This window comes from Camellia sinensis, chromosome 10 (genome assembly GCF_055761805.1).
Source record: "Camellia sinensis isolate YWXY chromosome 10, ASM5576180v1, whole genome shotgun sequence".
Lineage (NCBI taxonomy): Eukaryota > Viridiplantae > Streptophyta > Magnoliopsida > Ericales > Theaceae > Camellia > Camellia sinensis.
The window spans coordinates 165707162-165734593 of record NC_138970.1 but is presented as its reverse complement, the minus strand read 5'-3'; the positions used below and the strand labels follow the sequence as shown (position 1 = coordinate 165734593).

The 27432-nt window shown below is 35.4% G+C and overlaps 1 protein-coding gene and 1 non-coding gene across 6 annotated transcripts in view; one reads left to right on the top strand and one right to left on the bottom strand.

Annotated features, from left to right (window-relative positions):
• The window catches only part of LOC114268873 (uncharacterized), a 152350-nt gene that overhangs the window by 84712 nt on the left and 40206 nt on the right, over positions 1-27432 (top strand). The gene's annotated exons all lie outside the window — the stretch shown is intronic.
• Positions 1863-9491, bottom strand: LOC114270631 (uncharacterized). Of its 5 annotated transcripts, none has more exons than XR_014342877.1 (6): positions 9420-9487; positions 9134-9230; positions 8978-9017; positions 8411-8494; positions 3848-5850; positions 1863-2272 (listed from the first exon to the last, which is right to left on the bottom strand). It is a non-coding gene; the product is annotated as an uncharacterized LOC114270631 (transcript). The 5 variants fall into 5 exon arrangements; XR_014342879.1 differs by having other exon boundaries at positions 3848-4847; XR_014342878.1 differs by lacking the exon at positions 9134-9230 and having other exon boundaries at positions 9420-9490.

The following is a 27432-nucleotide window of genomic DNA, read 5'->3' as shown; positions in this document are numbered from 1 at the left end:
ACTAAATTTTTAGTCGCCAAAAGTCAATTTTTGTATACAAAAAATAAATAACTTTAACTGTCAAAGTACACACAAACCAACTATTGTCCAAATTAAAATAATAATTTCATACAAAATATAGAATCATACAAAAAGTAAAGCCTTCCATATACAAAAAATATATTTAGTACCATGTGAAATGACTATTTGGCATGGTACAAATTACAACGTAATCTGTACCACGACAAAAGGTGATGTATGTACCAAGACAAAAGTACATCTATGTACCACGACAAAAAATCATATATATGTACGATGACAAAAGGTGATCCATGTACCATGCCTGTAATTATCTGTTGGCTGCCAAAAGTTTTTTGTATCAGTAATAGTGAACTGCACAAACGCCGGGGATAACAAAAGTATTACATTAGTTCTATACAAAAGTGAAATTTCTTCTCCATACACCAAAATATTACTCTGAAAGTCCACGCAACAAAGTCATCTACAACAAACAAAAAAAACAAAAAAATGTTAGAATTGGACCCAAAAATGCCCAACTTCATGAATGAATTTGGGAACAAGTTACAAATAACATATCAAAGAAGCAACCTTCCATGATGAATCAATTATCAGTCTTTCTAAAGTCTTTTGTTATAAGGAACATTGTTAAATGCAGAACAATCATTACTAAATCTGTCATTACTAACATAAAGCTAATGTAACAATCTTTTATTTGTATGCAACATGTATCCAAATTCTATGGCTAAACCAATATCAAAGCCCGATGTGAATAGAAACTATTCTTTTTACCAACTTCCTCATTAATTGTTTGCAAAAAACACTTGAATCATTAGATTGGATATAAAACTATCCCTACTTATGAATGTCTGTCAGTGCCATTTCATTGAAGATATTAGAACATGTGAGAAAAATAATAACCAAAATAAAGTTCAATCACAAAAGGAAATATGTAGAAATGTATGTTCAATCACAAAAGCAACCTTCCATGATGAATCAATTATCAATTTTGGGCATATTCGGCTCTAACTCCCAACCAACGGATCCGAATTACATTCCGTTAGTTGTCACAAGTCCTATTTGTCATGAGGAAGCTGCCCATGAGAGTCACACGGTGGTTCGGGGGCTGTTTTGAATTTTTGCCCCCAAAATGCCATTTTTCGAGTAAGTTTTGGGCGTATTCGGCTCTAACTCCCAACCTACGGGTCCGGATTATATTCTGTCAGTTGTCACAAGTCCTATTTGTCATGGGAAAGCTGCCCGTGAGAGTCACATGGTAGTTCGGGGGCTGTTTTGATTTTTCGCCTCCGAAACGCCCTTTTTCGAGTAAGTTTTGGTCGTATTCGGCTCTAACTCCCAACCTACGAATCCGAATTACATTCCGTCAATTATCACAAGTCCTATTTATCATGGGGAAGCTGCCCGTGAGAGCCACATGGCGGTTCGGGGGCTAAAAGCTTGAAAAACGCCGTAAAAAGTTATAGCGACGTTTAAAATTTTCGTCGTTGATACAGCCACCGCAATAGGTTTGCAGCGTATAATAAATGTCGCTAAAACTATTAGACGATGTTTTTAAAAACACCACAAAATGTTGACGTCCGCTTCTATTACCGTCACAAACTAACGTGTGACGTGAGCATGACGTCATTTAGTGGCGTTTTTCAAAAACGCCACTTTTTTTCTTTTTTTTATTTAAATTATTTATTTATTTATTTATTTATTTATTTATTTATTATTATGTCCAAAGCATACCATTTTAGAAAATATGCATTATAATGAATCTGAAAAAACAAATCTTCCACTAGACTAAGCCAAATACATTATAATGAAATCCAAAAAAACAAAATTCAAATTCACACTCCAGATACTTCAAATACCACATGAAATTAGACAACAATCTACACAAATCATCCAATTTCAAAGCCATATTACTCATCTATGATATGTACACACTTATAACTTGGTAATTATATATGCATACCAATAGTTAATAGAACTGTATCTTAACAACCAATACATCAAACAGTACATAGAGAAGCAGAAGACAGATCATTAAATGTCAGAAAGTCTTGGTAATTGTATTGAAATATCAACTCTAAAATCACAAGTTTTCATTTCAATTTTGACTAAATCTGATCACGTCTTCTTGGGTCAGCAGAATTCACAGCCGTTGTGAGCTGTGGGAGATTCTTGCAATTTTCTTCTTGAATTGGACTTTATTGGTACCACAAGATTCTGAGCACCTTGGAGGATGAGATCAATGGCTTCCAACAAGCTGCAAAACAACAATGAAACATAGATAATGCTTAATTTTGATTTGTATAATATATACATTCAAATGCTTATTTCTTGTACCATTTCTTTAATTAGAGATTTTATTGAAAGTATAAATAACAAAATCAATATTTCCATCACATGTGTAGCAAAATCAAAACAGAGAAGAGCTCAGAATGCAAATAGAATTGAAAACAAGCTAGCTTACTCCTAACAGTCAACAAGGCAATACATACCTACCTCATCTATGAGAATATGGGATGTCAGATCATTGTTGTCCCACATATTACACCAAAGTAATAGACACAATGAAAAGAAGAAAAAGAGGAAATGTTTCTTCTATCTGGATGGGTGGGGGTGGGGGTGGTGTTGTGTGTGTCCACTGTATAATTTAGTCTAGAATAATGTAAAATTGTATCATTTTTTTTTATTTGAAATAATTTAATTTTCTTATGTTATTAGTTTTGATTTAATATCTTATTTCATCAATTTTTTGATTCTCCCATATGATGCCAGAACAAGCCTCGTAATCTTTTATGACCTATATAGAACCTTTTAAACTCTTTTCTCTCCGTAATATGGATCCTTAGTTAATACCATCTTTCCTTGGTCACTAACTACTATTCTGGCAAGTTCTTAGTTCATTTCTTTCTCTAATAATAATCATCATAAGTAAACCAAAAGACCAAAGCACACACAAATGAGTTTTTAGACATGCTTTGGACCAAAAGACCAAAGCAGACAAACAGATCCATATATAGATTAACAATCCGTGAAAACAAACTATCCCCGAAACCAACTCATTCTCTTTATGTGATATTGTTTTGTGATATTGTTTTTTTTTTGTTTGTTTTCGGGAAGGCAAGTGGCTATTGGTTCAAAGGTTAAAACTCAGCTTATTAACCTGATAGATTGTGGGTTCAAACCCGAGGACACCCACTTCGTGCAAAGAGTGCAAAAGGTCAAGTCTATGCCCAATCTACTTCCTCACAGACCCCAATCCAATGGAGACTAAAGTACTATTTTTTACCACCACCATAACTAGTCCTAACACTATTATTTGAATGGTATTTGTTCTAAAACTAAAAAGCATAAATTTTTTGTTTGTTTTCGGGAAGGCAAGTTGCTTTCTTCAATTGGTATGGTTGAATGTTTGTTTGCATAAATCCTATATATTATAGACCTAGACAAGTATCATAAATATCTGTATGGGTGCATTTATATTTGGAGAGAGAGAGAGAGAGAGAGAGTGAGAGAATTCCAGAAGTACTTAATCCATGCAAATCAAATTCCTCACCAATCACCAAGATTTAATACTTTTGAGTCGAATGAAAACCACAAAATAGCCTTTTTCCTCCACGAAAACTTCACAACTACTTAATTCCATGCAGACATTTCAGTATATTCATATACAAGTGTTTAATGTTGATAAAAGAAACCAAAATCCAATGTAAGAAACAATAGCACAAGTACAAGAAATGACTCAAATATGTCCCCATAAACAAGGTGATTGAAAAAACAAAATAAGTCATAATTCAAGTCGACTATGCATGAGATGTTATAGGAATTTCCGCACCTGGTCTTGGAAAACCTGGAGGATACTCATTGATACCCAAGAATCCATCTCCAAATTCATATGCTAGATCACAAGGCTGCTCTGTTGACATCACTTCATTATGTTGTCTCACCGCAAAATACAGTGGATAACGGGAACTTGCAAATTTAGCAATAACTGATCTACTTGACATGTTTCAAGTGTTTGTTACAAAAACCAATGATTACCCATAAATTAAGTCATAAGCAAATAAAGTGTAAAATGCAGAAGAAAAATCATTTAGCATAAGAACAATCAAAAGGAGTAAAAAAAGACATGACAATGAGTACATGCGCACGACAGCATTTTTTTTTTCTCGATTAAAATATGTATGTACTGGGGCAAAAGTTGAAAAATCATAAAACAACAACTTGGAACAAATTGTTTAACCAGTACCATCAGCTAGCATTTATGCTCTACATGATCTATTCAGCTACTACAACATTACAAAAATGGAACTCCACTAAGGGAAAATGAAAGCTAGAAGAAAGTATGCCCATTTTATGTATGAGTAAATGAAAGTCCGATTGAAAGTGCTAGAAGACCTATTTAGCTGCCATGGACATCACTATTTGATCCACGTCATGGATCAATCCAATAATATCAACACTAAAAAAGCAGCTAAATTCTAGCAGTTTAGTATAGACTGTTGTAAAGATTTTTTGAGTCTTGGGCAGTAGAGCAAAATATATATTTGAAGTAAAAAAAAATACCAATGAGTCGTCCATATGTCATCACATCCTTGACATGAAATATAGCTTGACATATACGAGAATAAAAAGAAACAATGACCCTAAGTTCGTTGCTCAATGATTAGCAAGAAGAGAAGAAGAAAAAAAAAGAAAAAGAAAACTCAAATGAATGAAAAGATAGTAACTATGGCTCAAAAAAGGTCCTTATGAGAGAGAGAGAGAGAGAGAGAGACAGAGAGAGAGAGAGTTCACCTTCTTGAAGAAATTTATCCAAGCAATAGGAATTGGCCCTAGTTTACAAATATTCAAATGTCACAAAATTTCAAGAAGTTCTAAGATGTTAATCATAACAAAGATATTAAAGAAAGAACTACAAAATACTTCTAGTAATCTCAAATTTAAATCAGTCAATCCATCAATCAATGTATAGGTGAATGGGAACTACTAAGATACAGGATATGAATCAGATGATGCATACAACATGAAGAAAGTGATCAACAACATGAAGCATGCATATCAAACACTAATTTGAGATAAGAATAAGTAATTCTTATTTGAGGGCAATAACATAGTATAGGTCAACCCATGCCTTAATTTTATTCTTTGTTCCATCCACTTATCAAAGATTTTTGTATCATATCCTTTGGAGTTTACAAATCTTCTTTTATTACATTAACAAATTGGGGTATGCCCTTTGTTCAGTGTGGGTGAGTTCAAATGGAAGGTGGTAAAACTTGTGAAATGGCATGCAGGAGTTTTGGGGCAGGCTAAGTGAGAGACAAGGTAGCCTAAGAGAAAGAGAGGCATGGAATGATTTAGAGCTCTGTTCTTGTTTGTGATGGGGGAGCAAGGACGTGCTATTTATAATAGGTAGGGAGTGACATGTGATGGCGTCTACACAATCTTAAGAGATCATTAGGATCCAATGTGCTCCCCTTGGTGAAAACATGCCTTGCAACCCAAATGATCAAAATTTCAAGAATAAGATGGATAAATCTCCCCCTTGCTTATGAAAGCTGCAAGGGGGTGAAGTACCTCACAGAACCTAGCTCTAGCCACAAAGGACTATCCCAGTGTTACTTAGTACTTGACTCTCAAAGGACAATCAAGAAGTGCCTCATCAGGAGGACTCTCATTAGGTGATTTTGACCCACACAAACACCAAGTGCATTTGGTCTCGATCTTAGTGTTGTAGTGCTGTTGTCCTAAAAGGGGTATTGAGATGTCTTTTAGCTCGGGTGTCCATGTGCCTCATATCGTGTGCCAGCTATCTCCCAAGCTCGTGATATAAGCCTGCATCAATGAAGAAAAAGTAAATAAATGAATAATTGGCAATGTTAACACCACTCTTCAGTATCAAACCACAGATGCTCATGTTGGAGACAAGTCCAAGAACTTTAAACCCATTTACCGAACATTTGCATTAAACAAACGTATCACAGAACAATTCCCTACTTCACTAGAAGTTCCACAGATCAGTTCCTATTCTTTCTTATTTTGGCCATGTACCATGTTACATTGATATTATAAAAGAAGCTGATTTTGCATTTCCTAAAAGCGCAGTTCATAGATTCAAATCACTAAAACTTAGAAGTAAAATAAGAAAATGACAGTTTTAAATCACTAAAACTTAGAAGTAAATGAATAATTGGCAATGCTACAACTCCCAAACGAGAAGCCAAGGGTGTATACCCGTCAATCACTTGGTTCAACTCATTAGGCACAATATGTAAAATGCCACCACTTGGGTTCCAATCAATACCATGCATGAGTGTTGGGCTTCTCGAACTATGACCTACTCATCCAAATATCAATATCAAGTTAGAAGATACTAGAAAGAATGATAAAAATTGATAAGATACTTGGGTTCCAGTCACAAAATTGCCAAAGAAATTAATGTAATTGTCAACAAAACATCACATCATCGATAAATTATTCATTGTCGTCGCGAGAGGGTGACATTCAAGTGGCTCTGTCCATGTCAGTAAAGGTGTATTGGAGGTCTTAAATTAGAGTTTTTCATCATAATTATTCACAAAGCAGAACTTCATGTTCTTTAGAGAGCCATAATAACCTTCAATAAATTTTTCTAGGAAACTAATACAAGAATAGAGGGATCAAGAGCAAGGCAATAAAATCACAAATGTGTTCTACAACTATTTCATAACAAAAATTGGGCAGTCAATGAAGGAAACATTTACATACAATGATCATCCATAGCAATATTGATCTCCTAATGTGTTCTATATACTGCTCTGCTCAACATTCACTGCTATATTTAATCACTCTGTTTTTGTTCTGTTTTCCTTTTTTTGTTTTCTGTTTTCACTCTGCTTTGATCAAGTGTCCCAAATCAGTCCCAAATCATTGCAACAGCAATCACCCCAATGCCCAACATGACAGTTTCAAGCATCATAGATTTTTGTATCATCTGCCGGCAGTGTAAATGACAGTTTCAAGCATTTGACTGGTTCTGAAGCATCTGACTTAGAATCAACTGCAACTTCTACCATCAAGAGGGCCTAGAATTGAGGTATAGTTTCTTGTTTGATATTTTCTTTAGTAACAATTGAGTTCTTTTCCTAGCCAATGACATCCATAGAAAAACTGTGCTGAACCCATCAGCAAATCAGTTTGGCATATTCTTTATATGTTTCACCCTGATAAGTAGCATACTCTTCATCATGACCACATGATTAAGCATACGTAAAACTTTTCACCAGGGGTTACAGTTTTAGGATCAGCAGTCATTTAGAAATTTTACCATCCAGTAATGGTCCTCTTGCTTTAATACACCTATGGGCAAAATTATAGGGCCGAAGGTGAATGCTTAGACTGTAACTTGACTTCACAACACCATAAAAACTAAAAAGCAATGGGATACATAGTCAGGTTAAAGAATAACAATGATCCAAATCTGTATTTCTTGGTGATTTGGGACAGCAACACCAAAAGCTCAAAAATGCAATACCATTAAAACTTGAATAATAAAAGTTTTCACACTACTATAGGATACTCAGAGACAGCTAGCTAGGTTAGATTCTAGTTAAAGAGGAAGAAGAAGAAATAGAAAAAGAGAAGACAACTTGTAGAGATGCATAAGATATTAACTTAATTATAGTACCTAGAGTTGAACACGATGTAAAAAACAAAGTGGGAAAGACAGCTAGAGAACACAACTTTTTTTTTTTTTTGATAAATTAGAGAACACAACTATTTGCTCATCTACGCCGTCTAGATCTCCATATAATGGCAACAAAATATCTTCTAATGCATAAACAAATTATAAAAGGCTGAATAAATCAACTAATAGACTTCTGGATTTGGAAGTAATGCACTTCAACAGGCATCAGCAGGTCACAAGTGGAAAGTTTCCCCCAAAACAGCAACTTTTTCCTTTGCAAATAAACAAGCAGTTAACTAGATAAAAACAAGAATTTACTTTTCATGTGTTTTGGTTTTGTTATTTCACTAGACTTGCATGAAAGATATAGTTTTGAGGAGCAATTATCTTTGGCTTCCACCTCCTCCTTGGAAAGCTATTGCAAGGATTCACTATTTATTGAAGTGAAAATTTAGATTAATTTGTTACCAAAGCAGTTAGTTTAGCTAGGGACACTTGGGGTGGGCAGCTATGAACCAAGATTTCGGATACTCCTACTTCAGACTGGATGATGAATAAGTTGTACTTTATATGAAAAATATGGGTCCTGTTTAATTTGCATATTAAAGCTTTCCTTAATATTTGGGAACAAAACTAGTTAATCAACTTCATTATTTCAAAAAGACAGATTTCTTTGTCAATTAATACTGCTGAACAAATTATACACAAAAAATGCTGAGGAATTTGTACCTGGGTCACAATTGTCCACTGCAAATCCGGCAGAAGTTGGACAAAATCATTGAATTTGGTCCCGATTAGTATAGGAATTGCCGTCTGCAAACAAAAATTAAAGCAAAAAAATTAAAAATTTTATATGAAAATATGTTCATACTCTTTTAAGAATGAATAGTATCCAAATAATGAAATTCTGCAACTTCATTCTTTTCAATACAAAAATAGAGATTGCTGTCGATATCATCCATAACACACTTATTAATGATCAAATTATTGACATAAATCTTTTTCTCTCCCACAATTGCATTAAACAAGTACTTTTTCTATTGTAATTTTTTTTTATTTTTTATTTTCTTTTGAGGAATATATGATTGGATAATTAATAATCTTAAATGTTTGGCACTTCACTAGTAAAGACCCCCATCAACAAAATGAAGTTCTACCCACTTTCATAATGTGTTCGTTGCCATTATATTTATCCATTCACTACTGCTATAGGAGAAAAAATATTACAGAAAAATGCATAGAATAATCTAAACCACACATTCCAATTGATGCAAATTTAGAAGATAGATTTAGTACTTGATTCCACTTTCTTGCTTGATTGTACCATCCAATAACACTGTAATAATCCAGAAAACACAAAATTATATCAAATTAGTGGTTCTTTAAACTTAAAACTGTGTATGTATCACTATTAAAAGGAGTATTGATTTAATGATGAAATAATTAACATACATATTTAGAGTACACCGGCTAGTAAGATCAAACATAAACAAAATTGCTACTGCATCTTTGCAAGCAATAGGAATTTGATTAAGCGACCTATTGTCTCCTACATCCAAATTAAAATTACAAACAAACAAACATTTTAAGTAACTAGAATCCACTAAGACTTCGGCAATTACAAACATTTTAAGTAAATAGAATCCAAATTTTTTAAACTAAAGAACAAAAAAATTACAGAGAAAGTAGAACAGATCAGCAGATTTGACAATGAGAAAGTAGAGAATGAAAAATATACCTGATATAAGAGCAAGAGAGATCAGCTAGAACAGATCGATTTTGGATTTTGGATCTGCGATTTGATGAAGAATAGAACAGATCGATTTGATAAAGAACAGATCGAGTTCGAGTTCAATGAAGAACAACTCGAGCGACAGAGATCGATGAAGAATAGCTAGAGAGTTCGATTGCGAGCGACATAGATCGATGAAACGCAAACCATCGAGCGTTTTGGATCTGCAATCGAGCAAATCGAGGGTTGAGAATGAGAAATTGAGCGAGCGAGCGAGAGAGTGTGTGTTTGAAACTGAGCGAGAGAGAGAGAGAGCTTCAAATCGAGGGTTTTGGAAGAGAGGGAAACTGAGTTGTGGTAGAGACTGAGTTCAAAGAGACGGAGGTTTTGACGGTCAATACATTGACCCAATACGGCGCCGTTCACTGAGATCAGACACAACGTGTTTCGAAAACGTTGTGTTTCGTTAATTTATAGTGGCGTTTCCCTAAACGCCACAAAAAAACGTTGCTGTAGACCATTTTTCCTGTAGTGAAAGGTCACCGGTTGAAGAGGTTGTCAATATTCCTAATCAAATTATTCAGTGGCTGAGATTAATTTATAAAAATCTAATGGTTTAAAATAGATGTGTATATGATGTGCACATCTTATTGAGGTGCACATCTTAACAGCTCCCTATATTTACTTTTCAACAACATAAGTTTAGCATATTACCCATATTATGCACGGAAATAAATAAATAATCAAAAATTAATTTTTAAATTTAAATAATGATATAAAATTTATTTAAAATATGTAGTAAAAATAATTTATAATAATTTAAATTTTATTCATTTTTATTAGAATTACACATAAGACAAGTTTTTATTCTGATGCCATTAAATGCGTGTTCTAAGTTCTTAATATAAATACATGTCATAATTTAATTGGTAAAAATATTAGAATAAATTACAAACGTTATATTTACAATAAAATACAAATATATTTCGTTTTTTAAGTATTCTAATTTTAATTTATAATATGATAGTAGTAAATAATATTTGTTAATATACTAATTTTTTTTTGTTTTGTAAAGCTTAAAAATTTGTCTATTCAAAATTATAAATTGTTTTATGTCATAACTCTTACATGAGAATGGATTAGGTTGACTTGTAATGTTATAGTTGGATTAAATATTATAAGTGACCTAAAAGTTAGTTGACTCAGTATTTATATCAATGTGATATTCACCAAATCATTAAAAATCGTCGACTCAGTATTTATATCAATGTGATCTTCATCAAATCATTAAAAAATTTCTTAAATCATTTGATCTATTTATTTATTAAATTGGTAAATAAACATTTGTGAATATATTTTATAATAAAAATGCGAACATATGAACATATTTTATGCGTATTTATTAAAACTTTGAACTTAGGTAAAAAATTATATATTTACATTAACACTATGAAATGAATAGTTATGTATATTTATGTATAAAAAAATTATCTAAGATAAAACCACCTTAAATTTTAAGTCATATTCTAGTCCTAAGCTTACACTTAATTTAAAAAATTAATAAGTTAATTAGTAAAAACATCTGATAATAATAAATTCAAACATTATGTATAAATTATATCATAGTTCATCAGTTTTTGACCTGTATAAGCTAATTTGGAGGTTTCAATATTATATTAAATACTAAAAATGAGCTCGGAAATCTAGTTCAAGTCAATTTTTTTTTACATGAATATTAGGGTATTTTATTTATGAAAAATTATCCAAAGTTGATCTAGCTATACAGTGGGTCATGTTCTAACTCTAACCCTAGACGTGATAAAAACTGATTGGCCGATTAGTAGAATATTTTATAATAATTAATTTAAATCTAAAAAATAATAATAAAGTATCTATTACATCAATATTAAAGTATATTTATATATATATTTTTAAATATCAAAGGTTAAACGAGGCTAACTCATGGACTATGTTTTAGCCTAAAAAATACAACAGACCATAAAAGTTTATCCTGAAAGTGAGTGTATTATATAAGTTTAAAATTAGTAAGATGTGAACCACACTCACAATAGATGTAGACCATTATTTTTCATTTTTTGAATAATATTTTTTGGTAGTCAAGTGAAGTTGCATGTCAAATTTATTAACTTGAAGTTCGTACTTCAATTTTAAACTTTTCATTATAATATTTTTCTCAATAGCACTATGACATGTGTACTTGAAATTTTTGACCATTTGATAAATTAAAAACAAATTTAAGTATTTTAAAATTATGTATGACTCAAATTTTCTTTGGACTATCTTTTTAAATTTAAAATTAAATATAGTTTAGACATAGCTAAAAAAAATTACTACCTAACCAAAAAGATATAGCTAAAACTATTTTTTGACATTTTATGTACATTTTTTTTTATTGAATTCGAATTTGAAAATTAGATATGATTAGATAAGTCAATAGTTTTAAATTATATTTATTTTTTAGTTTCAAATATTAAAAAAATGAATAATATTTTGATGTAAATATTTTTATAATTTTAAATTAATACTAAAATTAAATGTAGAATTTCCTTTTAAGGATTTTCAAATATCAAATTAGATGTGGCTTAGAGATAATTAAATTTATTTATTTGGCTTTCTATATATAAATATTTTTTAATATATAAAATTATGAAAACAGACTAATTGATAAATTAAATATTAACTAAATTGAATTTAAACTATAAATTATGAAAAATATAGTTATTGGCTTTTAAGAATTTCATATATATAATAAAAAAAAAGATACAATTCTTTTTTTTATTATATTTATAATCAATCACAAACTCTAATTTTTTTAATAATATTGACAATTTAAAGATTGTATATGATTCATTGATTCATTACATGTTTTATAAATAACAAACATGCAAAAAAATCTCACACCTAATCTTAACACCGAGGCCAACAATTATTTATAGTTACCTTTTAATTTGAAAGAGACATCCATGGTCATTTTCACATATGAGTCTGGTCTATTATTGTTTCATTGTTAATGGGGGCTAGACGGCCGTGGAGAAAAAACAAAAATAAAAAATATTTAAATACCAAATGAAATCTTAACAATCACCATTTTAAAAGAGATAAAAATGTGTAAAAATATTTATTTTGGGAGAGATGAAGCAATGGAGAAGATTATACATGAAAGTAGTAAAAGATGTTGTGTAAACTCTTTTTTTTTTTTTTAATAGTAAATTTTTGCTGAAAGAAAGATTAATTAGCTAGGCAAAATATATATTATATCTTTATTATGGAAAAAAATTCGTTAAATCAAGTGTATTTTGAAATTTAAATCCCTAAATTATAGGTGAATTCAATAGATTCTTTGTCGGCTATAATTTAAAATTTTAATTTTTAGTAGCTAATTGATGTTTTTTTCTTTACAAAAAATAACCAAAAATCGACATGATTGGGTTGGGATTTTGAAACTTCTAGAACTCTCATGATTAGAAACTTCATTTTCCTTAATATATATATATATATATATAGAGAGAGGGAGAGATAGATGTATATTTACTACTAATTACAACTAAATGATTTTTCTATAATGGAGTAGGAATGGAGCTGCAAATGAACAGACTCGAATTCGGCTCGGTAAAAGCTCATTCGAACTCGATTCGTTAATTTTTTTTTTTTTTTTTTTTTTTTTTAACATTCGAGCTCGTTAATTTTTTTTATAAATAAGTCCACACATTCTAAAACTCAACTCGTTAGCTGGCTCGTTTAATATTTATTATTTATATATTAAATAATGTAAAAATATGTATAAAAAATAAGATAAATATGCTAGCTATATATTGAAAAAATATAAATGTAATTAATAGTTAACTATAAATAGTACATTTATATAATAGTGATAGTAGATATTATTATTTTAATAAAATATTGACTTTTTTTAGTATGTATATATATATATATATATTGTATATATAATAGTATAATCAAAGTTTTAATTGTAACTTTAGTCTCATACGCAAATATGAATTTATAAATTTTTTGACTTATTAAGGCTCGTGAATAGGCTCGATCTCAAGTCAAGCTTAAGCTAACTCGGCTCAAGCTCGGTTCGTTAAATTTTTATTCAGCTCGAACTCGAACTTGAGCTCGTTAAAATTTTAATAAGCAAGTCCAAACATATTAAAGCTCGGCTCAACTCGACTAGTTTGCAATCCTAGATAGGAATACCCATGATGAAAAGCACTTCTCAAAATAAAGTTTACTCTCTATATTTTTTGGAAGGCTTCTTTTCAGTCCATATCAAACTAGAGGGTACTGTTGGGTCTTTGTAGATCCATCACGGAACTCACATTGATGACCCGAACCGTTCAATTGTAGGGCTCATTGAGTAATTCATTGTGATTTCTCAGGTTTTGGGGCTTCAATAGTATTGTATAGTTGAGTAGTATGCACTTCTTTCGGTTTTTTGTTCATTGTTTCAAGTCGTTGAAATCTTTTTCTACTCTTACTTAACCTCTCTTTACTTTTCCCTGCTGTAAATTTTGAATTTTGGGCATTGGAGCTTGCCTTGGTTTGCAAAATCATTTTTTGAGTTTTTGGGCAAAACTGCTCGTGCGGAATTAGAATCCGCCCGAGTGGATCCTCACAGAGTTTTTCAAAATTTTAGTATTTTCTAGACAAAAAAACCGCTTGGGTAGATTTTGGGTTTCACTTGAGCAGATTTTGGTGGTATTTTCTGGGCAACTCTCTAGAGCAATCTGCCCTTGAGGCGAAAATTTCCGCTCGTGCGGAATTTAAACTGCTCTGGTAGATTTCAGCGTGTTTGTTTCGATTTTCATGCTCTTTTCCTCAAAACTGATGCCAAGAGCACTTTTGAGTCAGATTTTCTTTTCTCTCTCTCTCTCTCTGTCTCTGTGTAACAACCCTCGTCACTGTTTACCGAATAACCACTGATTACCGTTAAACTGAAACTGATTATGACTGATAAGTGAACTGAATAAACTACTGAACTGACTGACTGAAATTGAAACTGAATTGACTAAGTATACCGGTTTAATTGTAATTCTATCTGTTTCGTTATTTGATTATCTGTTCATGCTTTTGTGTTTAAATTGCGAATTGAAGGCCTTATCGGCGGCCGAATCTGAAATTGATTGATGTTCTATGATCGTTAGAATTAATGTGAATTTATGGCATATTTATCTAAAAATTGATTTGGTATGATTAAATTAGAGTAATTAAGCCAAATTAATAGAGTTGGACTTATTTACCATTAGGCCATTGAGTGGACCACTACCTAATATCTTTTGAGCCATATTACACTTAGGCACACATTTGTTCAGCCACATTTGAGAAGCAAAACCGACTAAGAGAGAGAGGTAGAGGAACTTAGCTTTATCTTGAATTTTGGTTTCAAATTTGAAGGAATTGAAGGATTGAGTGCATATTTGAGCCTCCATACCTCTAATTCAAGACCTAAGGTAGTGTTATTACCCTCTTGTTTGTGAATTGAACTTGCTCTTACATGATTCATGTCAATTTAGTGGATTAAGTCAAGAATTGGTTCCTTAATGTTGAATTGGAGCTCATTCCATGCATGCATGTTTGAATTGTTGAATTTTAAGTTGTTTTCATGACAAATTGTCACATGCATGCTCATGGTTATGTTAAGTCCATGTTTTCATCTTGTTTTTGTAAGAGTTAGCTCATTAGAGCATGAAATTGAAGCTTTGAAATGGTTTAAATTCATGCATGTTTGCATGTTCTCCATATTCATGAAAATTGGTTTGAATTGAGTTATTTGAAACACCCTTGGGCTTTGATTTTACAAATTGAGCTTTGAATAATGTTAAAGTAGGAGTTTTGATGTGTTTTCTGAAAAATTGGCCCAAGAAGATCGAATTTATGGTTTAAAAACTTGGTTTTGAGCTTGAGGTTCAAATCTGGAATTTCCAGAATTTGGACTCACGCTCGAGCGGGGTGACTGGCGCTCGAGCGTGGAAATCGTGCTCCCAGCATTTTGTTCTGTTTTGAAGTCCGCTCGAGCGGGACATTGTGTCTCATGCTCGAGCGGGTGTCAAGCGCCCAATCGAGCGTGATTTTCACCTATCCAGCACTTTTGACTGTTTTGCAGAACGCTCGAGCGAGTAAGTATACACTCGAGCGGAAACCTTTGTCTGCATGTCCGCTCGAGCAGAGTAACCCACGCTCGAGCGTGACCCCTGTTTTCTGAAAATTCTGAAAATATTTTTAAAGTACATCTTTGCATCTTCATCTCATCCTAGGCATTATTAGGCCTAGTTTAAGGCATCTTAATGAGGATATAGATGTAGAACCACACCGAGGCAAATTAGGGATTAAGTTATTATCTTTCCTAATTGTGTAGCTTAGTGTGTGTTCAATCTGTAACTGTGTAGGGTTGGCGACTGGGGACGCGCTCTAGCTTACTGTACCCCAGAACTCTGTAAGTAACAACTGTGTAAAGATATGTTCAAAATGATTATCTTCTGAACAACTGAACTGTACTGCTTTCTGAACTGATTACTATTAACTGAATGAATGTATGTTCTATATTCTGAACTGTATTGTGGCATCCTTAGTAACTACTGTTTACTGTTACTGCTACAGAGATCTCTGTCGGTTCCCTTGTTGGAACCACTACTGTTACTGATTGATGGCCATCATTTACTGTTCGGTCTTTTAAGACTTACTGTTTACTGTACTGTTATGCTAATGGATGTACCACATATGACTGAATGACTGATATACTGAATTAACGAACTATTTTCATTACTGTAAGTACATTCATTCTTAACCTCTTACGCATTGTGTTATTCACTGGGCTTTAGCTCACTGCTCATATATATATGTAGGTGTACAGGCACCAGACCGCAGCTAGAAGCGTCGGGGTAAACTCCAGTTTTGTCGAGCCAACCTATGTGCCTCAATGCGAGGTTCCGAGCCTGTCAAGTTACGGCTTAGGGGTGTTTTTAATTTCCCCGTCTGTCTCTGTATCTGTTTTGTACGACTGTATAGACTGTTACGGTACTGTTTAATAGGGATTAGGTCCCTGAACTGAATGATTGTATATATGTACATACTGTTTTGTCTGACTGTATATATTTGAATGAAAAGTCTTTTTACATACAAACTGTCATAGCTCATTGGACATTGTTTATTTACTGTATTGGCTTCCGCCAGCCCATGTACTCTGTATTACTGTATTACTGTTAAGCAGGTGTAACAACCCTCATACTGTTTACTGATGAAGGACTGATTGATTACCGATAATCACCGATTACTGCTAAACGGAACTGATAACTGACTGATAATCGAACTGAATGAAATACTGAACTGACTGACTGAAATTGAAACTGAATTGACTGAGTATATGTTAGTTAATTGCATTCTATCTGTTTGATTGTCTGATTATCTGTTCATGTTTATATGTTTAAACTGCTAATTGAAGGCCTTATCGGCGGCCGAATTCGAAACCGATTAGTGTTCCGTGACCCTCATATTTAATGTGATTTTATGGTATAATTATCTGAAAATTGATTAAGTATGATTAAATTAGATTAAATAAGCTAATTAAAGAGTTGGACTTATTTACCGTTATGCCCTTGAGTGGGCCACTATCTCAAATACACATACTTGAGCCTTATACTTGAATCAAAACACATTTGCTCAGCCATTTCTTCTTGTTCTAGCCGAATTTAGAGAGAGAGAAAGTGAGATTCTTGAGTTCATTTCAATATTGCTTAGAATTTGAAGAGAACTGAAGGTTGATTGTTGCTTTGTGGTCCTACACTTGTAATTGAGGCTCTAGGTAAGAGAATCCAACCCCTCTTTGTTGTGTTTAAGCTCATTCATGTAAGATTCTTGAGCCTCTAGTGATTCAAGTCTAGAATTGGTTCATTGTTGTTGATTTGAAGCTCATTTCATGCATGCATGTTTGTATTGTTGGTTTTTGAGTTGTTCTCATGGCAAAATGTCACATGCATGTTCACAAATATGTTTAAGTCCATGATTTCATCATGTTTTGGAAAGATTTGGCTCATAAGAGCATGAAATTGAAGCTTTGAAATAATTTAAATGCATGCATGTTTGCATGTTTATATTGTTCTTGAAATTGGTTTGAACATTGGGTTTCAATTAAATACCTTTGGGCTTTGATTTCTCAAATTGAGCTTTGAATCATGTTTAACTATGTGTTTACAAATGTTTTCTGGAAATTCAGCCCAAGAGGTCGAGTTTTGAGTTGTTTAAACTTGGTTTTGAGCTTGGAGGTGCAATCTGGGTTTTCCAGATTCTGCACTTCCGCTCGAGCGGAGGAAGTGCCGCTCGAGCATAGAATTCGAGCAACCAGCATCTCTCTGCACTGTTTTGCAGTCCGCTCGAGCGGAGGATTGGGCGCTCGAGCGAAGTCTTGTCTCAAGCTCGAGCGGGCGTTGAGCGGAGATTTCACCCATCCAGTACTTTTACAGTACGCTCGAGCGGGAAAGTTTGCGCTCGAGCGTGTACCTTTGTTTGCCTGTACGCTCGAGCGGGGAAACCTGAGCTCGAGCGGGACTCTGTTTTTCTGAAAATCCTGAACATGCTTTTAAATGTACATCTGTGCATCCTCATCCCATTCTAGGCATTCTTAGGCCTAGTTTAAGGCATCTTGTTGAGGATATAGATGTAGAACACACCAAGGCAAATTAGGGATTAAGTTATGAGTTTTCCCAACTGTGTAGCTTAGTGTGTTCAACCTGTGAACTGTGTAGGGTTGGCGACTGGGGAGACACGCTCTAGCATACTGTAGCCCAGAACTCTGTGAGTAACAATTGTGTAAAGATATGTTCAACTGATTATCTTCTGAATACTGAACTGAACTGTTTACTGAACTGGTATTATTTACTGAATGAATGTATGTCCTTTATTTCTGAACTGTACTGTGGCATCCTTAGTATCTACGGTTTACTGTTACTGTTACTGTCACAGAGATCTCTGTCGGTTTCCTTGTGGAACCACTACTGTTTACTGACTGATGGCCATCATTACTGTTCGGTCTTTTAAGACCTACTGTTACTGTTATGCTAATGGATGTACCAAATATGACTGTTTACTGTACTGAGCAACTGAATTACTGATTGAAATGAACTGTTTTCATTACTGTAAGGACATTCATTCTAAACCCCTTTACGCTTTATGTTATTCACTGGGCTTTAGCTCACTGCTCATATATATATGTAGGTGTACAGGCACCAGACCGCAGCTAGAGGCGTCAGGGTTACTCCAGTTTTGTCAAGCCAGCCTTTGTGCCTCACTGCGAGGTTCCGAGCCTACTGTTAAGGCTTAGGGGTGTTTTAGAATTTCCCCCTTTTTGTACTGTTTCACTGTTTTGTATAGACTGACTGTTTACTGTACTGTTATACAGGGATTAGGTCCCTGTACTGTGTGACTGTTAATTTTGTATACTGTGTTGTACAGACGGAATGTTTTCTGTACTGTTATGTGGGGTTGAGTCCCTAGTTAAGTGGATGTGAATATTGTGTATACTGTTCTGTACTGTTTTTGTATAATGTATGAAAAGCCTTTTTGCATACAGACTGTCACAGCTCAATGGACACTATTTATTTACTGTATTGGCTTCCGCCAGGCCCTGTACTCTGTTTCACTGTATTACTATTCAGCAGGCCTTCGGTAATCTCGGATTACTGGCCGGTTACGGTGCTAAACCCATAGGGCCGGGTTTGGGTCGTGACAGAGTGGTATCAGAGCGATACTTACCACGAGTTATACCGCACACACGTGTCCAAATGAGCTATAGGGTGTCCTAGAAAAGTTATTAGGGCATCTCATGAGCATGATAAGTGTGTGGTTATGTTATGACTGAATACATACTAATGTGGTAAACTGTTAAACAAATGACTGCTTATGTTTAAAACTGTTATAACTGCTTATAGTGAAATGGACAATGCAAATGAACCTGAATCCTCGTCTACCGAGGCAAGAATGGAAAGAATGGAAAGAATGATAGAACTGATAACTGCTAGACTTGAACAACAGAACCAACAACCTCCTCCTCCTCCGGTACAGCCGGAACCTAATGTTAATGTGAATGATGGGGACATTATTGCTCTCACCCAGAAGTTCAGCAAAATGAAACCGCCATCCTTTCAGGGAGGCCTCGAACCGTTAAAGGCTGAAGCTTGGGTGCTTGAAACAGAAAAATTATTTGAAGTGTTTCCGTGCTCGGAAGCGAATAAGGTATTGTTAGCTACCTTCACCCTCCAAGAAGAAGCTAGAAGGTGGTGGATGTTGATCCGTGATACAAATACTGTTATGACTTGGGCTCAGTTCAAGGAGTCCTTCTTTGAAAAGTACTTCCCTCAGTGTGTCAGGGATAGGAAAGTGACTGAATTTGAGCAACTGAAACAGGGCACCACGTCGGTTGCCGAATATGAAACGAAATTTACTGAACTTGCCCGTTATGCACCGCACATGGTGGATACTGAATATAAGAAGGCCAGAAAATTTGAAGGTGGCCTTAATGTGGCAATACTTGACCGGATAAATGTTTTGAAATTACCGACTTTTGTAGGTGTTCTCGACCGGGCATTGATGGCCGAGTCGAACATTGCAGCAGTGAAACAATCTGAAACACCAACAACTGAATGGCATGGTAAAAGGCAGGGTTTCAAATTCAAGAAAGGCAAGCACAACCCAGCCAATAAGAAACAGAACACGGGATCAATGACTAGCCCCAGCCAAGGGAGTGGGTTCATTCCACCCTGCTCTGTATGTGGTAACAAGCATAAAGGGGTTTGTCACAAATTATCTGGAGCCTGTTACAGGTGTGGCAAGGTGGGCCACATGGTTAAAGATTGCCCTTCTGCTCCTCAAGGCAATAGCAAAGCTGCAGCCAGCGGCGCAGCATCAAATGCTCCACCAAAGCCTAACCCTAAAGCTACCGGGAAAGAGCCTATGAGGCAAGGCCGAGTGTTCGCACTAGTACCGGGAGATGTGCAGAATACCGAGACCGTTGTGTCAGGTATTCTCTCTATCTGTACTCAAAATGCATATGTACTGATTGATTCGGGGTCTACGCATTCTTATGTATCATATGCTTTTTCACGGAAATTGGATAGACCCTTAGAGCCCATGAACTATCTGCTAGCCGTATCATCACCCGTAGGGGGATCCATGACATGTGCTTATATGTACCCCGCATGTGAAATTATTGTTGGGGATATGCATCTGTTTATTGATTTACTGCCATTGAACATTGATCATTTTGACGTAATATTGGGGATGGATTGGTTACAAAAATATCATGCCACTATTGACTGTGTGACCAAGCAAGTTGTTTTCCGTCCACCTGATTTGCCTGAATTTGTGTTTAATGGGAGTGGAGTAGTACCTCCTCCGTATTTGATTTCGTCAGTGAAAGCTGTTAAATTAATTAGAAAGGGGTGTAAAGGATATCTGTGTTCTGTACTGACTGTGTCTACTGATGATAGTGTTAAAACTGATGTGAATTGTATTCCTATAGTCAGGGAATTTCCAGATGTTTTTCCAGATAATCTTCTAGGAGATTTGACTGATAGGGAGGTTGAATTTACCGTTGATGTGATTCCCGGAACACAACCAGTTTCTAAAGCTCCTTACAGAATGGCTCCAACTGAACTGAAGGAACTGAAAGTGCAATTGCAAGAACTGTTAGATAAAAAGTTCATCAGACCTAGCACTTCGCCATGGGGTGCTCCTGTTTTGTTTGTCAAGAAGAAAGATGGCTCACTGAGACTGTGCATCGACTACCGTGAACTGAATAAGGTAACTGTAAAGAACAAATACCCATTACCACGCATTGATGATTTATTTGATCAGTTACAGGGTGCACAAGTGTTTTCTAAGATTGATCTCAGATCGGGGTATCATCAACTGAAGGTTAAACCGGAAGACATTGATAAAACTGCTTTTAGAACAAGGTATGGACATTATGAATTTCTAGTTATGCCTTTTGGAGTCACGAACGCACCAGCTGCTTTTATGGACCTCATGAACAGAGTTTTTAAACCGTACCTTGATGACTTTATTGTTGTATTTATCGATGACATATTGATTTACTCCAAAAGTATAGAACAGCATGAACATCATCTGAGACTTGCCCTACAAACCTTAAGAGAACAGAAACTGTATGCTAAACTGTCTAAGTGTGAATTTTGGCTTGACCATGTTATGTTTTTGGGGCATGTTGTTAGCAAAGATGGAATTTCTGTTGATCCACAGAAAATTGAAGCCGTAGTGAACTGGCCTAGACCAACGAATGTGACTGAAGTCCGAAGCTTTTTGGGACTGGCTGGATATTACAGAAGATTTGTCAAGGATTTCTCCAAAATTGCCCTACCATTGACTCAGTTAACTCAGAAGGGGACATCATTTGACTGGACTGACCAAAGAGAATCTGCTTTTCAGGAGTTGAAAACTCGATTAGTGACTGCACCAGTTCTTACCTTACCTTCAGGTACGGATGGTTATACTGTATTTAGTGATGCTTCTCATAAGGGTCTGGGGTGTGTTTTAATGCAGAATGGGAGAGTTATTGCTTATGCTTCCCGACAGTTGAGACCACATGAAAAGAACTACCCGACTCATGATCTGGAACTTGCTGCAGTAGTATTTGCACTGAAAATCTGGCGTCACTATCTGTACGGGGTGACATGTGAAGTATACACCGACCACAAGAGTTTAAAGTATTTCTTCACACAGAAAGAACTGAATATGAGACAGCGGAGATGGCTGGAACTGATTAAAGATTATGACCTACAGATATTGTACCATCCGGGAAAAGCCAATACCGTTGCCGATGCATTGAGCCGGAAATCGATTGGAAACTTAGCCTATTTGCTTACAGGACAGAAAGAGTTGCTTTGTGACCTTGAAAAATCTGAAATCGAAATTGTTTTGAGAGAACAAGGTGGAATCTTAGCTGCTATTTCTGCTCAACCGGCACTGATTGAAGAGGTTAAAGAAAAACAGCAACTGGATGATTTCTTGAAGAAGATCATCGAGGAAAGAGAATCCAAACCGAGACCGGGATTCAAATTTGAGAACAACGTACTGAAATTTCAAGAAAGACTGTGTGTACCAAATGATACTGAACTGAAAAGAAAAGTTCTGCAAGAAGGCCACAATTCGAAATTGTCTATCCATCCGGGGAATACGAAAATGTACCAAGATCTGAAACAGAATTTCTGGTGGCCGGGAATGAAGAAAGAAATTGCCGATTTTGTGTCCAAATGCCTTCATTGCCAACAGGTCAAAGCTGAACATCAACGACCTGCCGGATTATTGCAACCCTTACCCATACCAGAGTAGAAATGGGAGCATATCACGATGGATTTTATCGTTGGATTACCTCGCTCCAGAAAAGGTATGGATTCAATTTGGGTTATTGTTGATAGACTAACCAAATCTGCTCACTTCTTACCTGTCAAGACAATCTATAATGCGGACAAATTGGCTGTTATCTATATTGATGAAATTGTTAGACTGCATGGAGTGCCTGTGTCTATTGTTTCTGACAGGGATTCGAAGTTTACATCGAGGTTTTGGCAGAGTCTACAGACTGCATTGGGTACCGAATTGAGGCTGAGTAGTGCCTACCATCCTCAGACAGATGGACAGTCAGAAAGGACCATCTAAACTCTGGAGGATTTACTGAGAATGTGTGTCCTTGATTTTCAGGGAAACTGGGAAAGTCACTTGCCCTTAGCTGAATTCGCCTACAACAACAGTTACCATTCGAGTATTGGTATGGCACCTTTTGAGGCATTGTATGGCAGAAAATGTAGATCTCCAATTTGCTGGGCAGAAGTTGGAGATGGGCCTTTGCTTGGGCCCGAGATTGTGTATGAAACAACTGAAAAAGTGAAACTGATACAGCAAAGACTGAAAACTGCACAGAGTAGACAGAAAAGTTATGCAGATGTCAGAAGACGGGACAGAGAGTATGAAGTGGGTGATCACGTTTTTGTGAAAGTGACACCAATGAAAGGCCAGACTCGTTTTGGAGTCAAAGGCAAGTTAGCACCGAGATACGTCGGACCTTATGAGATTATTGAGAAAATCAATCCGGTGGCGTATCAAGTTGCGCTCCCTCCTGAAATGGAACACATGCATAATGTTTTCCACATTTCTATGTTAAGAGACTATCTTTGGGATCCTTTCCATGTAATAGAGCCTACCCACGTAGTGTTGAGTGATGACTACACTTACGAGGAACGGCCCATACAGATTGTAAACAGACGGATCAAGAAACTGAGGAACAAAGAGATCCCACTAGTGAAAGTTGACTGGCAGAACCATGGTGGTGTGTACGCCACTTGGGAAAGGGAAGATGACATGGCTAAACGATATCCCGAACTGTTTCCACTGAATCCTGTTTTCTTCCAGAATGAAGGTAACTCGAGTTTAGAGGACTAAACTCTTTATAAGGAGGGGAGACTGTAACAACCCTCATACTGTTTACTGATGAAGGACTGATTGATTACCGATAATCACCGATTACTGCTAAACGGAACTGATAACTGACTGATAATCGAACTGAATGAAATACTGAACTGACTGACTGAAATTGAAACTGAATTGACTGAGTATATGTTAGTTAATTGCATTCTATCTGTTTGATTGTCTGATTATCTGTTCATGTTTATATGTTTAAACTGCTAATTGAAGGCCTTATCGGCGGCCGAATTCGAAACCGATTAGTGTTCCGTGACCCTCATATTTAATGTGATTTTATGGTATAATTATCTGAAAATTGATTAAGTATGATTAAATTAGATTAAATAAGCTAATTAAAGAGTTGGACTTATTTACCGTTATGCCCTTGAGTGGGCCACTATCTCAAATACACATACTTGAGCCTTATACTTGAATCAAAACACATTTGCTCAGCCATTTCTTCTTGTTCTAGCCGAATTTAGAGAGAGAGAAAGTGAGATTCTTGAGTTCATTTCAATATTGCTTAGAATTTGAAGAGAACTGAAGGTTGATTGTTGCTTTGTGGTCCTACACTTGTAATTGAGGCTCTAGGTAAGAGAATCCAACCCCTCTTTGTTGTGTTTAAGCTCATTCATGTAAGATTCTTGAGCCTCTAGTGATTCAAGTCTAGAATTGGTTCATTGTTGTTGATTTGAAGCTCATTTCATGCATGCATGTTTGTATTGTTGGTTTTTGAGTTGTTCTCATGGCAAAATGTCACATGCATGTTCACAAATATGTTTAAGTCCATGATTTCATCATGTTTTGGAAAGATTTGGCTCATAAGAGCATGAAATTGAAGCTTTGAAATAATTTAAATGCATGCATGTTTGCATGTTTATATTGTTCTTGAAATTGGTTTGAACATTGGGTTTCAATTAAATACCTTTGGGCTTTGATTTCTCAAATTGAGCTTTGAATCATGTTTAACTATGTGTTTACAAATGTTTTCTGGAAATTCAGCCCAAGAGGTCGAGTTTTGAGTTGTTTAAACTTGGTTTTGAGCTTGGAGGTGCAATCTGGGTTTTCCAGATTCTGCACTTCCGCTCGAGCGGAGGAAGTGCCGCTCGAGCATAGAATTCGAGCAACCAGCATCTCTCTGCACTGTTTTGCAGTCCGCTCGAGCGGAGGATTGGGCGCTCGAGCGAAGTCTTGTCTCAAGCTCGAGCGGGCGTCGAGCGGAGATTTCACCCATCCAGTACTTTTACAGTACGCTCGAGCGGGAAAGTTTGCGCTCGAGCGTGTACCTTTGTTTGCCTGTACGCTCGAGCGGGGAAACCTGAGCTCGAGCGGGACTCTGTTTTTCTGAAAATCCTGAACATGCTTTTAAATGTACATCTGTGCATCCTCATCCCATTCTAGGCATTCTTAGGCCTAGTTTAAGGCATCTTGTTGAGGATATAGATGTAGAACACACCAAGGCAAATTAGGGATTAAGTTATGAGTTTTCCCAACTGTGTAGCTTAGTGTGTTCAACCTGTGAACTGTGTAGGGTTGGCGACTGGGGAGACACGCTCTAGCATACTGTAGCCCAGAACTCTGTGAGTAACAATTGTGTAAAGATATGTTCAACTGATTATCTTCTGAATACTGAACTGAACTGTTTACTGAACTGGTATTATTTACTGAATGAATGTATGTCCTTTATTTCTGAACTGTACTGTGGCATCCTTAGTATCTACGGTTTACTGTTACTGTTACTGTCACAGAGATCTCTGTCGGTTTCCTTGTGGAACCACTACTGTTTACTGACTGATGGCCATCATTACTGTTCGGTCTTTTAAGACCTACTGTTACTGTTATGCTAATGAATGTACCACATATGACTGTTTACTGTACTGAGCAACTGAATTACTGATTGAAATGAACTGTTTTCATTACTGTAAGGACATTCATTCTAAACCCCTTTACGCTTTATGTTATTCACTGGGCTTTAGCTCACTGCTCATATATATATGTAGGTGTACAGGCACCAGACCGCAGCTAGAGGCGTCAGGGTTACTCCAGTTTTGTCAAGCCAGCCTTTGTGCCTCACTGCGAGGTTCCGAGCCTACTGTTAAGGCTTAGGGGTGTTTTAGAATTTCCCCCTTTTTGTACTGTTTCACTGTTTTGTATAGACTGACTGTTTACTGTACTGTTATACAGGGATTAGGTCCCTGTACTGTGTGACTGTTAATTTTGTATACTGTGTTGTACAGACGGAATGTTTTCTGTACTGTTATGTGGGGTTGAGTCCCTAGTTAAGTGGATGTGAATATTGTGTATACTGTTCTGTACTGTTTTTGTATAATGTATGAAAAGCCTTTTTGCATACAGACTGTCACAGCTCAATGGACACTATTTATTTACTGTATTGGCTTCCGCCAGGCCCTGTACTCTGTTTCACTGTATTACTGTTCAGCAGGCCTTCGGTAATCTCGGATTACTGGCCGGTTACGGTGCTAAACCCATAGGGCCGGGTTTGGGTCGTGACAGCAGGCCTTCGGTAATCTCGGATTACTGGCCGGTTACGGTGCTAAACCCATAGGGACGAGTTTGGGTCGTGACACTCTGTCTTTCTCTCTCTCTCTCTCTCTATATATATATATATATATCTATTCTTTCCCTTCTCTCTAAAAAAAACACACCAAAAATCTAATTTCTCACTAAGATTTAGCTCAAATCTTCAAGAGTTTGAGGAAGGTTCTTACACCAAATCAAAAAAGGGAGACGAGGGTTACGTTTATAACGATTGGATTGTGTTTTTGTCGACTTTGATTTCTAGGGTTTCATTCTTTTTATCTCTAAAGCTTGAGGTAGGGATAATCTTTGAGTTATATATACATTTTTCAAGTTTATACATGTTTGGAGTATTTTATCATGTTTTGAGTTATAATTTTGGGTGGTTGAACCTTCGATGATGTTTGGAGTTGATTTCATCTGCTTTTTTCCCAAAACTCTTGAGAATATGAGTATGTTGTAATGTGTGGGTGTTGTTTTGGAAAAATCTTTTAAAAAATAGAACAAAAATCTTGTTTTGATGAAAACCCTAGAATTTGGAAATTTTGAAAAAAAGTTGCGAGATTGGCAAATTGATGCTTGATAATTTACCATGTGAGTAAATGATGGAGGAAATTCTATAATCGTATCAAATAAAGAGATTTCATGAGAAAATGAGGAATTATAGAATCTGAAAAGCTTGAGCTTGTTGTTGTTATTGTGGAAGAACAAATGCTAAAAATGATATTTAACATGTGGAGAATTCATGAATGTTGTTATTGTTATATTGTCTCTTAGAAAATATACTATGATGTTATATGGATAAGAGATGTGGAATATGATCACAATGAAAGATTGTGTGGATGAATTGAGAAATTGAGAAATTTCAAGATATTGATATAGAAATGTATGGCATTGGCTCGTGATTTAATTATTATCACCTTTCGAATTGGCATTGTTGAGATGTTTAAATGGAACCTTATTATTGCATTAGGCATTTGCATAGTCATTCTAT